This window comes from Myotis yumanensis, unplaced genomic scaffold (genome assembly GCF_028538775.1).
Source record: "Myotis yumanensis isolate MYYU_CA2020_CCGP unplaced genomic scaffold, mMyoYum1.0.hap1 SCAF_1, whole genome shotgun sequence".
NCBI classification, from domain to species: Eukaryota; Metazoa; Chordata; class Mammalia; order Chiroptera; family Vespertilionidae; genus Myotis; species Myotis yumanensis.
In genome coordinates, this window is record NW_027223752.1 from 140,806,264 (window position 1) to 140,818,519 (window position 12,256).

General features: G+C 40.9%; 1 protein-coding gene and 1 pseudogene across 1 annotated transcript in view; one reads left to right on the plus strand and one right to left on the minus strand.

Moving 5' to 3' along the window:
- ST8SIA6 (ST8 alpha-N-acetyl-neuraminide alpha-2,8-sialyltransferase 6) overlaps window positions 1–12,256 on the minus strand; it is a 174,217-nt gene that overhangs the window by 90,383 nt on the left and 71,578 nt on the right. The gene's annotated exons all lie outside the window — the stretch shown is intronic.
- LOC139005832 (adenylate kinase 4, mitochondrial pseudogene) lies at window positions 4,817–5,441 on the plus strand (annotated as a pseudogene).

Consider the following 12,256-nt stretch of genomic DNA (forward strand, 5'->3'; position numbering starts at 1 on the left):
TATTCAGGTTTCCTGATTCTTCCTGATTTAGTTTTGGAAGATTATATTTTTCTGAAAATTTGTCCATTTCATCCACATTGTCCAGCTTGTTGGCATATAGCTGTTCATAGTATTTTTTTTTACAATATTTTGTATTCTGTGGTATCAGTTGTCACTTCAATGCTTCTGTTTCTGATTTTATTTATTTGGGTTCTCTCTATTTCTTGATGAGTCTTGCTAAAGGTTCATCAATCTTGTTTATCTTTTCAAAGAACCAGCTCTAGATTTCATTATCTTTTGTTTTATGTTATTGTTGTTGTTTTTTAGTCTCTATGTCATTTATTTCTGCTCTGATCTTTATTTCCTTCCTTCTACTTACTCTGGGTTTTTCTTGTCATTCTCTTTTTTATTCTTTTAGTTGTAGAGTTAAATAGTTAATTGTTAATTTTTCTTGTTTTTTGAGGTAGGCATGTAGTGCTATGAACTTCCCTTTCAGGACTGCTCTTGTTGTGTCCTATAGATTTTGGGTTGTTGTGTGCTCATTTTCATTTGTTTCTAGGAAGATTTTAATTTCTTTCTTGATCGCATTGGTAACCCATTCATTGTTTAATAACATGCTACTTACCCTCCATGTGTTTGAACGTTTTGAGTGTTTTTAATGTAGTTTGTTTCTAATTTCATTCCATTGTGATCTCAGAAGATGCTTGATATGTTTTCAATCTTCTTGAACTTGTAGAGACTTGTTTTGTGTTCTAACATGTGGTCTATCTTTGAGAATGAACCATGTGTATTTGAGAAGAATGTGTATTCTGCAGCTTTGGGGTGAAATATTCTGTAAATACCAATTAAATCCATCTGATCCATTGTGTCATCTAGAGTTACTGTTTCCTTGTCGATTTTTGATCTGTAAGATCTATCCAGTGGAGGCTGTGGAGTGTTAAAGTCCCCAACTATGACTGTATTGCTCTCTATCTCTCCATTAAAGTCCTCCAGAAGTGTTTTTATATATTCAGGTGCTCTTCTCCTCTACTGGGTGCACATATGTTTACCAGGCTTATATCTTCTTGTTGGATCAATCTCTTTAGTATTATGCTGTGGCCTTTACTGTCTCTTGTGATGGCCTTCATTTTAAAGTCTATTTTGTCAGATATGAGTGTTACTACCCCAGCTTTCTTTTGTTTCCATTTGCATGGAAAATTTTTTCCATTCCTTCACTCTCATCCTGTGTAAGTTTTTTGTTCTAAGGTGGCTCTCTTGTAGACAGCATATAATTGGGGTGTGTTTTTATTTCCATTCAGCTACCCTATGTCTTTTTTAATGATTTTTTAAAAATATATTTTATTGATTTTTTACAGAGAGGAAGGGAGAGAGATAGAGAGTTAGAAACATCGATGAGAGAGAAACATCGATCAGCTGCCTCCTGCACATCTCCTACTGGGTATGTGCCCGCAACCCACGTACATGCCCTTGACCGGAATCAAACCAGGGACCTTTCAGTCCACAGGCTGACTCTCTATCCACTGAGCCAAACCAGTTTCGGCCCCTATGTCTTTTGATAAGAGCATTTATTCCATTTACATTTAAGGTTATTATGGACTAGAGGCCTGGTGCACGACATTTGTGCACTGGGGCAGGGAGGTGTACCTCAGTCTGGTCTATGTCCTCTTGCAGTCCAGAACCCCTTGGGAGATGTCTGGCTGCTGGATTAGGCCTGCTTCCCCCAGGGAGCAGGCCTAAGCCTGCAGGCAGACATCCCCAGAGGGGTCCTTAGCACTGCTGTGGGGGCGAGAGAAGCTCCTGCCATTGTTGCTGCGCTCGCCAGCTATGAGCCCAGCTTCTGGTTGAGCAGTGCTCCTCCTGTGGGAGCACGCTGACCACCAGGGGGAAGCTCCTGCATTGAGCGCCTGCCCCCTGGTGGTCAGTGCACATCATAGCAACCGGTCATTCTGCCGTTTGGTCAATTTGCATATTAGCCTTTTATTATAAGGGATAGATACTTATTTATGCCTATGTTTCTCACTCTCTATTTCTTCTCATTACAGCAGTCCCTTTTGCATTTCTTGCAGTGCTGGTTTGCTGGTGATAAACTACTTTTGCCTGTTTTTGTCTGGGAAGCTCTTTATTTCACCATCCATTTTGAATGATATCTTTGCTGGATATAGTAATCTTCATTTCAGATCCTTGCTTTTCATTACCTTGAATTCTTCATGCCATTTCCTTCTGGCCTATAAAGTTTCTGATGGAAAATCAACTGACAGCCTTATGGGAGCTTCTTTGTAGATAACATATTGCTTTTCTCTTGATGCCTTTAAGTTTCTCTCTTTTTCTTTAATTTTTGGCATTTTAATTATGATGTATCTAGGTGGGCCTGTTTGGGTTCTTCTTGCTTGGGAATATCTGTGCCTCCTGAACTTGTGGGGCTTTTACCTTCACTAAGTCAGGTAAGTTTTCTGCTATTATTTCTTCAAACATTCTCTATCCATTGCTCACTTTCTGCACTTTCTGGCTATCCTATGATGCAAATATTGTTACATTTCATGTTGTCCCACAGCTCCCTTACACTGCCCTCCTGTTTTTCCTTTTTGCTTCTCTGATTGAATAATTTTTTTTCTACTTTGTCTTCCAATTCACTGATCCAATCCTTGGCTTCCCCTAATCTGCTGTTCATTCCTTCAAATGTGTTCTCAATTAGTGCTATGTCATTCTTTATTTCCAACTGGTAATTTTTCATAGTTTCTATATCTTTTCTCATACTGTTGAGCATCCTTATAATCATTATTCTGAACTCAATATCTGATACATTACTTATATCATTTAGCTCTTCTTCTGGAGAATTCTCTGTTCTTTTATTTAGGGCTTGTTTTTTGATTTCCCATTTTGGCTGCCTGTTTGGGTTTGTGTCTATGTTTTAGCTAGATGTTCTAATGACTCCAGTCTCTAGTGCAGGATGTTAGGTGCTGTTTGTGACTGCCCCAGAGTACTGTTTGGAGCTATCAGCAATCCACAGCTTGTGGCTCCCTCTGCTGGGGCTGGGTGCCTTTGAAAAGGACCAAGAAATGCATCAAGATCTGTTTTTCCTAGCCCTTGATCCAGAAATAGATCAAGTAAAGACTTAGAACCTCTAGAGATCTAGACCTGCCTATAGTCTTATTGTTATTCTCAGCCTTAATAACCCTCAGGCTATCAACCAAAGCAAGGTATAGACTCCACAGGGCGGGGTGAGAGTTTTTACAATAGGGTGGGGCAATTGCTGCCCCGGCCAGGCAAATCCTGCCTAGATGGTAGTCTGCTGGAGAAAGATGTCCTCTGCAATGTGAGGGAATGACTCAGCACAGGGAACCAGAGTGTCTACCTTCTGAGTTCTAAACCCAGAGCTCTCAACTCTAGATTCTCCTCACACAGCTCTAGTCCACTCTGCCCTTCCTCTGCTGGAGCCCAAAGTGGGTGATTACACGTGAAATTTCATGTGTTGCCCCTTTAAGAGGTTGCCTGCATTTCCAGTCATCTCTTCCTGGCAGTCAGCAACCCTGCTGATTTTTTACAGCCAGATGCTATGTGGGCACCTTTCTCAGTTCCAGTGCCTTGGACTGGGGAGCTCAGCTTGAGGTTTAGATCCCAGAGTTCTCAGTGGTAACCCCCACAGGTGAGATATACCTCCAGCACTTTAGCTGTTGCCTTTGGGAGCCCTGCCAGCCCTTTTGTATCTCCACCTTTTCTACCAGTCTCTATGCAGTCTCCACTCTCCATTTGGTTATCAGGGTTCTTTCCATCTAGTCTTCAGTTGATTATTTGGGATGGTTTTCAGTATTTTAGCTGTAATTCCAGTTTGGTTTTAGGATAGTGTCAGTGTAGCTTCCACTTAATCCACCACCATTTCAGAACTCTAACATCTTCTTTCTGACCTCTATACCAAGGACAGGAAGAAATGCTAGATTTGAAACTCTTAAAAGATGACCAAAAAAAAAAGTAAGTTAAAGGGTAAGAGGTGAGAAGACAAAGTCTGAGTATACTTTCATAACAATGAAAAATAACATAGATTTAAAGTTGAGTAGAAACAAGTCATATATCATTCTATGTCTGGAAAATCTTGTATATAACCAAAAATTGTTTTTCCTGACAGACAGACAAGCTAAAACTTAGGAATACCTGCTTTGTCAGCAGGCTGTCAAATGCCACGCTCACATTTGGGTTTTCTGAAGTTTTTCCATAATTTATACCTTTTCTTTTCAAGCTGTAATTCGGGTCATGTTGTACTCTCCAAGATAATAAATAGTGAAGAGCACGTAGGGCCAGTCTTCCATTCACTTTGCCTTTCACCCTGCAAAAGGGTGCCTTCTAACTACCATCTTTATGGTACCCCATTAGGATGTTGCCTTTTAGAAAATTCTATTGTTCTAGGTCATTTGAAATGGTACTACATGAAATAGGTCATCAAGCATACACACTGACTGCATAATGTATGGCTCAAGCCACACCTAGCCTATGCAAGGGCAGTGTTCCAAATTATGAAAATTTGGACCTTATCAAAAAGCAATCTGAATGCAAATGAACCTTTCATGCCTTAATGATTGCACAGGAAGCTATAGGACTGTAGCTTGCACTCAGTTTCTTAGACGATCTCTAAATCTCTCATCACTGGAGACACTATTTTAACTACCGTCGTATTTAAAAGATATGAGAGAGTTGTAAGTGTCAACAGCCGGGCCCTGAAATCCTGGAATCACTTGGCTATAAGTGCCTGAGCACAGGGGCGGCCCCACGTGAGTAGAGGGTGTCTGGAACAGGGGCAGCAGAAACGAAGTTCCTGGGTTTTCTCCAAGGTTGCTATCTGCTTGCCCGAGTGCCTGCCCCTCTCCTCAGGGAGGCAATGGCTTCCAAACTCCCTCATGTGTTCATCCTCGGGCCGCCGGGTTTGGGCAGGGGCACCATGTGCCAGAGGACCGCCCAAAACTTTGGCCTCCAGCATCTCTCCAGCGGCCACTACTTGCGGGAGAACATCAAAGCCAGGTTATGTGATCACACGCCTGGAGAACAGGCAGGATCAGCACTGCCTACTGGATGGTTTTCCTAGCACATTAGTTCAGGCTGAAGCCCTAGCCAGAATCTGTGACCTGGAACTAGTGATCACTCTGAACATTCCGTTTGAAACACTCAAAGAACATCTCAGTCAACGTTGGATTCACCCTCCTAGCTGAAGGGTATACAACCCGGACTTCAATCCAACTCTGGTACCTGGGGTGGATGATGTCACTATTGAACTGTTGGTCCAACAGGAGGATGATAAATTAGAAGCAGCTGCTCCCAGGCTAAGACAGTACGAGGATGTGCAAAGCCCTCTTGAACTGTACAAGAACGGAGGAGTGGTCCACCAATTTTCTGAATGGAACCTAACAACAAAGCCCTAGGTTTACATGCTTTTCTCAAACAAGATCACCCTTATTCAGTCCAAAGAAGCATACTGAGCTGGCCCAGTGGAAGAATGAGGAAGACATGGTTGGTTGTTCTTCCAATTGTATGTGTAGTGTGGTGCCGTGTCCCAATTAGAAGCTAGCTGAGACAGCTTACAGTGTCTTGTCTAGTTTAAATGGTGAACTGATATGAAAACTAATGAGTCAAAGGAGTTCATGAAGAGGCTCCTCTCTGCCTTTCGAAAAAAGGGGCAGCTGCACATATTGAAGATGCCTCTGCACAGGCGTCAAGCCCTTCACAAGAAAATGAGGACAGGCTGGATTTCAAACAGTGTATAACGGCCAGTGATGGCGAACCTATGACACGCGAACTCATTTTTTTGGTTGATTTTTCTTTGTTAAATGGCATTTAAATATATAAAATAAATATCAAAAATATAAGTCTTTGTTTTACTATGGTTGCAAATATCAAAAAATTTCTGTATGTGACACGGCACCAGAGTTAAGTTAGGGTTTTTCAAAATGCTGACACGCCAAGCTCAAAAGGTTCGCTATTACTGGTCTAATGCTTGTCCATTTAGACAAACTTCAATACCTTTACTAACCGAATTGTATTATGCCGGGTACACAGCTGAGATGCAGAGGGAGAGAAAATGTTGGAATTTGTGATTCTGCTCCCAGTTCTTTCTAGAGATTGAATCTCTGCTTCTCTGTATTTCTTGATAATTTTCTGTTTCTGAGAGTAGAGAATGAGGATGCAATTCAAGGGGAAATCCACACAGATTTTCCCATTATATCATCCTTGATTACATCACGGCCTCTCAACTTACTGGTTTTCTTCAATAAACTCCTGCAACTATATTGTAAAACTTTAATTGTCTGAAAACATTTTCACAAAAGTAAAATTCAAGGGACAGCTTTTCTTGGTTTTGATTCTGCTGCCACACACACAGTTCCTTCACTGCTCTGCATAAATAGTTCGGATGGTCTCTAAGATTCCTACCTGTACTCACATGCTGTGATTCTAACTAGCTCTGAATTCATTTTGTTCTCCATTATCCAGACTTGTTTAGAACTTATAAACTTTGCTGTTTAATACCCTTTAGCCTTAATGCAAACATAAAATAAGTACCATTTATCAAAGGCCTATTGAGTGATATGTGTAGTTTTACAGCCTTTATAAATACAGGATGGGACAAAAGTAGGCTTACAGTTGTTCATATGGAAAATAATACAATAATTAATAAATAATAATACAGAATAAACTATTTCATGTACTCACAACTGTAAGCCTACTTTTGCCCCACCCTGTATTTCATCTCTCAAGCATCCTACATTTATAGAAGAAGGTGAGGTCAGCTATGTGAAGTGCATTGCCCAGGCTCCTGCTGCCAATAAGCAGTGTAGCCAGGATTCACACTCAGGTTTTCCGGACTCTGCAGCCTGGGTTTGCTCCTGGATGTAAACTACCTGTTTCCTGTCCCAAGCAACCTAGGGAGCGAGCCTGCTTGGTTTTGCTTGTATTTAAGAGTGGCCTCACATAAAAAATAGCAGTGTTCCCTATGGTGACATTCAGCTTTATATGACACTCTTCTTATTCTTCCCTTTGCTTAAGCAAAGAAAAGCTGCTAGAAGAAAGTCTGAGCCTTGATCCTCCTCCGTAACTACTCATCTATTTATATAAAAACCCTGGGTGTAACGCATCACGTCCGAGGCTGGACAAACCGGAAGGAAGTCAGTCCTGCAGGGGTTGTCTTGGCAACAGCTGCGCCCTCCCCGAGCTGTTTCCCACGAGGGCAAGGTTTGAGGCAGGAACCCGCCCTCGGAGCATGGACGCACTGAGTCCTGGGTCACCTTGCCAAGGGCTGTGCCCTCCCCGAGCTGTTTCCCGGTGAGGCCTGAGGGAAGAACCCACCCTCGGAGCCCCAAGAGCGCCCAGCGGCAGTCAGTCCTGGGTTGCTGAGGCGAAGGTCACGGCGTGGTAGAACTCTGGGTCTGGCCCAACAGAGGGTGCAATCGGCCTTCAAACCAGACCCTGACAGTAGGGAGAAGGGAGCCCCATTCCTCACAGAATCCGCTGTTGGATAGCTTGCTGTCAGTGGCCTGCCAGCCAGGAACCTCATTCACCTGCACCCCGGACCCTGACAGGAGGGACGAGGGAGCCCCATTCCTCACGGAATCGACAGATGGCCTGCTTGCTGTCAGGGGCCTGCCAGCTAGGAATCCTATTCACCTGCATATCTGTATAAAGTTTTAATACATTATATTAGAGGTCGTGGTGGTACTGTTTTACCCACAGCGTCTACAGGAATTGCTGCAAATTTACTTCTCGGTGGAAGCACCTTTCATTCCCAATATAAATTACCGATTCCATTAAATGAAACTTTAATTTCTAGACTCAATATAAACAGTGAAGATGCTAAAACTATTAAAAAGGCCCAACTTCTCATTATTGATGAATGCATCATGGCATCCAGTCATGCTATAAACGCCACAGACAGATTACTAAGAGAAATTATGAATTTGAATGTTGTGTTTGGTGGGAAAGTTCTCCTTCTCGGAGGGGATTTTCGACAATGTCTCAGTATTGTGCCGCATGCTATGTGATAGGCCATAGTACAAACGAGTTTAAAGTACTGTAATGTTTGGGGATGTTTCAGAAAGTTGTCTCTTACAACAAATATGAGATCAGAGGATTCTGCTTATAGTGAATGGTTAGTAAAACTTGGAGATGGCAAACTTGATAACAGTTTTCATTTAGGAATGGATATTATTGAAATGCCCCATGAAATGATTTGTAACGGATCTATTATTGAAGCTGCCTTTGGAAATACTATATCTTTAGGTAATATTAAAAATATATCTAAACATGCAATTCTTTGTCCAAAAAATGAGCATGTTCAAAAATTAAATGAAGAAATTTTGGATATACTCGATGGAGATTTTCACACATATTTGAGTGATGATTCCATTGATTCAACAGATGATGCTGAAAAGGAAAATTTTCCCATTGAATTTCTTAATAGTATTACTCCTTCGGGAATGCCATGTCATAAATTAAAATTTAAAGTGGGTGCAATCATCATGCTATTGAGAAATCTTAATAGTAAATGGGATCTTTGTAATGGTACCAGATTTATTATCAAGAGATTACGACCTAACATTATCGAAGCTGAAGTATTAACAGGATCTTCAGAGGGAGAGGTTGATCTGATTCCAAGAACTGATTTGTCCCCATCTGACACTGGCCTCCCATTTAAATTGATTCGATGACAGTTTCCCATGATGCCAACATTTGTGATGACTATTAATAAATCACAAGGACAAACTCTAGACAGAGTAGGCATATTCCTACCTGAACCCGTTTTCGCACATGGTCAGTTATATGTTGCTTTCTCTCGAGTTTGAAGAGCATGTGACATTAAAGTTCTAAATACTTCATCACAAGGGAAATTAGTCAAACACTCTGAAAGTGTTTTCACTCTTAATGTGGTGTACAGGGAGATATTAGAATAAGTTTACCCACTTTATCAGTCATTGTTTGCATCACTGTTGTTTTTATATCATGTTTTTTTTGTTTTTATATCATGTTTTTGTCGTTTTCATATCATGTTTTTCTTGTTTTTATATCATGCCTCTGTTGTTGTTATATCCTTTTGTTACTGTTTATTATTAATAGATCTATATATTATTTTCATATACATTTTACTAATTTCCTTTCATCTCTCACACTTCTATTATAGAGAAAGGGCAAATAGCAATATTAAAATATTTCTGCTAATTAATTTCCTTTTAATGTGCACAAATTTCGTGCACCGGGCCACTAGCTTCTAAATAAAACGAAAGGCTGTCAAAGTAGGCGGCTTGAGTCCAGGCTAATCTATGGAGAAGGCGAACTCATGACCCTCACCAACCTTTTGTGTCCAGGGTTTTGTGCCCCTAAAGGGACCTTTACCCTTTGGTCACCCTTAGCCATGGTGGTCACGCAAAGGTCTGGGCTCCTGGGAGCTCTCCAGATACGACTTGCTTTTCTTTCCTGAGATCAGAACAAATCACTCCCCCACTGCCACCCCAAACAAGGCCCTGATAATAAACTGATCCTTCCGAAAGTGCTGGCAGGTGAGCCAATGGTGATTGTGCACCTAACACAGGGTAACCCTGACTTTATACCATCTCCGTGTATTACCTTACACATTAACATGTCCTGAATGCCAAATTCACACCTTGGCCTGCTGTCTGATGTGGCGGTGCTGCTTATCGTGCACAGTTCTGGCAGAACCAGGGGAGCTTGGCTTCCTGTCTTACCCCCTTTCCCCAGGGTCACTCCCATCACCTCCAGGAGCCAAGCTCAGATGAGCTCCAGCTTCAGCCAGGGTGTGCCCCCTCTGGTAGACAAGGGAAAAGGAAAGAATAGCAGTGGTGAGCAAGGCGCTGCTGTGGCCTTTCTTGCCACTTAAAATGTTGTTGAGACAGGATAATGTTTGACAGAAAGATGCCTGTGCAAACCCATAAATAGGACTTTTATAAAATTTAGTTCACTGGAATCTGAGTTGAGTATTTGACTTTAGCTGTTTGTTTAAACAATTTACCAGCCTGCTGGGGGAAGGAGGGGGTTCTTTTCTCAAATCATAAAGACCACAAATTTCCAAATGCTATGGTATAGGCCAGTGATGGCGAACCTTTTGAAAAACCCTAACTTAACTCTGGTGCCGTGTCACATATAGAAATTTTTTGATATTTGCAACCATAGTAAAACAAAGACTTATATTTTTGGTATTTATTTTATATATTTAAATGCCATTTAACAAAGAAAAATCAACCAAAAAAATGAGTTCGCGTGTCACCTCTGACACACGTGTCTAGGTTCGCCATCACTGGTATAGGCATTCTTAGCAGTTACTGGTTATTGCTACTTCATGGTAAACGCATTCATGCATTATCTAATTAAATCCTTAACAATTACCCTTAAAAATAGATATTACTTCAATTATCTTGCCTCCTTGTATTTTGAATCCTGTTTACGTGAGCTTGTGTTTTCATGTACCTTTAGGGATTAATCAGTAAATTCAAAAGGGCCTTTTTGGTACCTTTCTTTAGTTTGAGCTCCCCATTCTCACTAACAGATAAACAATGTATTTGCTCCCACCTGGAATCTTTGTTTTTTATGCTCTGTTGCTGAGACAGGGAATGGGCCCTCAGTGGGTCCTGGTGGTAGTGGCACACTGTTTATGCGGAGGGCGTATGTCTCACCTGTACTCTGCTGCGTTACAGCATCTCGGGAGGCATCCACATCTACCTGATGAATTTTGTTTATCACCTTTCATTTAACAGACAGCATCTTTCCTGGACTCATTTAATTTTGCCAGAGAGGCCATTCACAAGGCAGTTCATGTTCACAGTGTGAATTGCTTCTCTCTTCCCCTCCATTTTCAGTAACTCCCTTGCCCATTTGGTGTCAAAAAAGAAGAACGTGGTCTGGTCATGAGTTATCATCCCTTTCCGTATATAACTAACCCATTCTGGTGTGCAAGACCCAGATATGGAGAACTCATGAGGCCATATTTCAGCCATGAAGATAAATGTGCTTCCTGCATCTGTTGAGATGCATTATAATTATGATTGTTTATAAATGCCATATCTTATCTTTCCTTTAACAAACTGCAAATTCTTGTCAACATAAATAACATTATCTGTATGCTCCTGGGAATTCCCCAATTTAATTAGTGTGTGCATGAGAGAGAGAGAATGAGAAAGAGACAGAGATGGTAAAACATTTCCAAAAGGGAGAAAGGTTTTGTATGGCTGGATATTCCTTCCTTCCTTAGTGATAATTACGCTACCCCAAGAAGTTCAGGATCTTTGAAATAGAAGATTTCCTGTTTTAAACTTTTAAAAGGAGTAGTGCACCTAGAAGATTCTCCATGTGTCTAACTCCATTTCATTAAACGTTTCTTCTCTTTATTTTAAAGCTTTGGCTATAAAGTCAGAAATGTACTAAATAAAAACAAACTGAACTGTATTTAATTTAGAGATAAAGGGAAGAAAAACTAAAACTCAATCTTTTTTATTTTTTAAATATATTTTATTGATTTTTTTTACAGAGAGGAAGGGAGAGGGATAGAGAGTTAGAAACATCGATGAGAGAGAAACATCGATCAGCTGCCTCCTGCACACCCCCCACTAGGGATGTGCCCGCAACCAAGGTACATGCCCTTGACCGGAATCGAACCTGGGACCTTTCAGTCCATAGGCTGACACTCTATCCACTGAGTCAAACCGGTTAGGACTAAGACTCAATCTTTATGTAAGTTCAAGGTGTCATACAACGAGAGGGTTTTCCTAGTTTTATGAGAATTTGTACTACTGATTTTTATTTCCTCTTGCTTTTGAGACGAATAGATCTCTGGGGGAATTTGTTGAGTTCCATTGGCATTTCACTGTAATCCCTCTCAAGCTCAAATCAGTTCTCTAATGTCATGACAAGTTGTCTCTGGTTGACTGTCCTGTGAAATGTCAGCTCCACTTTCCCGGAAGTCAGTGTTTATGATGAGTCAATGCTGGTGTGGGAACGAAGGGGGACATCTGTAATACTTTCAACAATAAATATTTTTTAAAAAGATGTGAGATTGCTGTTATTTAAAAAAATGTTTTCTCCCACCTTTAAGAAACATTTTGGTGGCCTATAGTCAATAGAATGATGAGAATGGTGGAGTTATTTAATATAGGGTGTCCTCAAAATGAATAATTATAAAGGCAGTGTTTATTAAACACACTGAATGATTTTAAAGGCAATGTTTATTAAAATTCATGTCAGCCTTAGCCAGTTTGGCTCAGTGGATAGAGCATCATCGGCCTGTGGACTGAAGGGT